Source organism: Capsicum annuum, chromosome 6 (genome assembly GCF_002878395.1).
Source record: "Capsicum annuum cultivar UCD-10X-F1 chromosome 6, UCD10Xv1.1, whole genome shotgun sequence".
Classification (NCBI taxonomy): Eukaryota; Viridiplantae; Streptophyta; class Magnoliopsida; order Solanales; family Solanaceae; genus Capsicum; species Capsicum annuum.
Window position 1 is genome coordinate 62,165,303 of NC_061116.1, and position 3,468 is coordinate 62,168,770.

Here is a 3,468-nt window from a genome sequence, read left to right on the forward strand (position 1 = left end):
GAAATTTTGATGGTCTAATATACCACAAATTACAATAATTACAGTTGAAATAATAAAATGAAGAAAATAAGATAATCTTCTTCTCAGTTGAGGCGCGAATATCTCGCTCTCTTTAAGGTGATTCAAGTTCACTGCGGCATAATCTACACCGATCCAGCAGTATATCTCTTAACTTATCCCCTTCAAGCTACAACAGTTCATCAATGATGTAAACTCAAGTAACTCTAGATTAGTTGAAGAGCCCAAAGCTCCACCACAACCTTCATTCAACATATAAAACTCTTTTTTTATAGCGAAAATATTTAAAGACTTCAAAAATATTTTCTGTCTCAACTCTCTCTTTCACTAATATAATTACTTTCTTTTTTGTACAGTGAATATAATTAAAACTTAGAATATTTTTCTTTGTTTCAACTCTTTCTTTCACTACTACATTTACTCTTATCATCTTTTTTCTTGTCACTCATAATGTACTACCAGTCATCTCTTTTCATATGTTCTTCAACACAAGGAAGAAAATACCATTTACACAGGTGTAGTATTCTTCCATCTAGTAAAGGAGGGAGTAGCGGATATTAAGTAAGGAAGATGAATGTTTTAGGGGTTTCATATTTTATATGAGTTACAATACATAAAGAGGTAGAATAATGATAGGAGTTACAAGAAATTTATGATCACATTCTTATCACTAACTCATAAGATTAAAAATACAAAATAATGTGGTAGATAATGGACAATTAAAGTGTAAGAGTTATCAAAATATAATGACACCATTTTCTTCACTTTATGTCCATCAATTATTATGCAATTTAATTTTAATATTAAAATGCACCAACAAATTCAAGTGGAAAATTAGTGAGAAGTAAAAGCGAATGGAGGGAGTAATTTCCTTATTTATGAATGGTTATATCTAAAGGATTTAGTCTTGTCACTTGTGCATCTTTTGCCCAGGCTGTTTTATCGATGTGTAAAAGAGGGCAATATACATTAGTGGAGTCACCTCCAGAGCAAACAATGAAGGAGGATAACAAGAAGCCCTTAGGAATTCAATTGATAGAGGGCATAAAGAAGTCAAGCCTATCTTTCAAGACATCTCAAGTCATTGTTCTAATTGTGACAATTTTTGCATATACAAGTTACCATGCTAACAGAAAAACTACGAGCTTCGTGAAACAAGCACTTGATCCCCAATCACTTGGCATTGGTCCCAATTTACCGTGGCAAGGAAATAGTACTTCAAATTTGTTTAGAGATGGTTGGTTTCCATTTAATGGCCCTGATGGAACAGCAATGCTCGGAGACCTTGATGTGGCTTTCCTATTTGTTTATGCCATCGGAATGTATTTCTCAGGGCACGTGAGCGATAGGATGGATTTGAGAGTTTTTCTTACAGCGGGAATGTTGGGAACTGGTTTATTCACAGCCCTCTTTGGAGTTGGATATTGGGCAAACGTCCATAATTTCTATTACTATGATCATTCACATGGTTGCTGGATTGTTCCAATCCACTGGATGGCTATGACTAGTTGCAGTGGTCGGGAATTGGTTTTGAAACTAAAAGAGGGGACTTATAATGGGCATTTGGAATTCTCACACCTCTGTTGGGAACATTACGGGGTCATTAGTCGCCTCAATCTTATTGAAATATGGATGGGGTTGGTCGATGGTTGTTCCTGGTATCCTTATTGCTTTCAGTGGTATGATAGTATTCCTTTTGTTACCAGTTCATCCCGAATCTGTTGGGGGTAATAAAGATGGAGATGAAGTGTTATGTCCCAGAAAAGAAGATGAGGAACTAAATGAACCTCTGTTGAGATCAGACAGAGAAGAGGAATCAGCTGTGGGTTTTATAGAAGCATGGAAGATCCCTAGGGTTGCACCATTTGCTCTTTGCCTTTTCTTTGCCAAGTAGGTAGCTTACACATTTCTTTATTGGCTGCCTTACTACATTAGCCACACAGGCATGCTAACTGTTCTATATTTGTCATGTTAGATATGTAATCTTGTTTTCTTATTCTGTTATGTAAAAGTGTAGCTCAACCCTCTGTGTTCGTTAAATGTTATTGCAGCAATAGATGGACGATACTTGTCCAACGAGAAATCTGGTAACTTATCAACATTGTTTGACTTAGAGGGGTCGTAGGTGGAATCCTAGCAGGTTACATCTCTGATCAGTTGGATGCCAGAGCTATAACAGCTGCTAGCTTCGTGTACTGTGTTATCCCCTATATCGAAGCTATGGACACATCACCATGACCATAAATACCATCCTCATGTTGATTACTGGAGTGTTTGTGAATAACCCTTATGCATGGATAACAACAGCTGTTTCAGCTGACTTGGGAACACACAGCTCTTTAAATGGCAATTCACGAGCACTTGCAACTGTCACTGCTATTATTGATGGAACTGGCTCAATTGGTGCTGCTGTTGGACCACTTCTAACGGGTTACATTTCAGCTATGAACTGGAATGCAGTTTTTGTAATATTGATGGGGGCAGCTTTGGTTGTAGGTTTGTTTTTTACCAGGCTAGTTGTAACCTAGGTGAACGAAAAAATTCAAGCATTGAGGTCTCAAGGATCATCTAGACCAAAGCCCACTAATCTTGAAGTGTGAATGCCATAAAATTGTGTGATAATCCAATACCCAATTTGGATGTTATTAGCCTTTGGTCAAAGGGACGAAAAAGTGGAAATGCTTAAATCAACCTAAAATGAGGATATGAAATCTTCATTTTGAAATACCCAACTCTGAAAGGGAGAAAACTGGATATGACTCCTTAAGGTCAGAACATATACATTTTGTGTGCCAAAAAAATTTGTTGATAATTTCTGTATTTTCCCCATTCAATATTGGATTGTAACATTGCTCAAGTAATAACTTCGATGATGAAACTTTTTCTTTGTTTGCTATTTCCTTTTCGAATGTAGGATCAGCTAGATAAAAAAATCAAACAAGGCTACCACTTAAGCCAGAATCAATTCCTAACAAACACTAACAATACCAAATCACAAAAGATGGCTCATCAAATAACTTGCTGAATACCACGGGTACGGCTATTTGTTTCAACGTGTATTTCTTTTCCCTACCTGAAATAGAGCCGCTTGTTAATATCTGGTTTCGAACTACTAAGCTTTGAGTATACCCATCAATTACATTATCAATTCCAACGATCATCAGAGGACCAGAAAAATACTTTTTTACAGACCAAGGCCAAGGGACATACTTACACTAGTTAAGCCATTCACGAAAAATATGTTTTGAGGTTGGTAATAAATTGAGTTTAAAGTCCGACTCTGGGGTTGGTAAGTATATCATTCAAGAAAATGTCAAGATAACGTACTCAAGACTAAAAAAACTATGCACACTATGGAGGTGTATGTAAGACAATATCCTGCAAAACATAAAGATGTAGATTCTGGGTGGCAACAGGTAAGTTTTTGAAAATTTCCGTTTCCAAGGTCCA

The 3,468-nt window shown here is 36.5% G+C and overlaps 1 pseudogene; it reads left to right on the top strand.

Moving 5' to 3' along the window:
* On the top strand, positions 1-2,755 carry LOC107875054 (annotated as a pseudogene).
* The last annotated feature ends 713 nt before the right edge of the window (positions 2,756-3,468 follow it).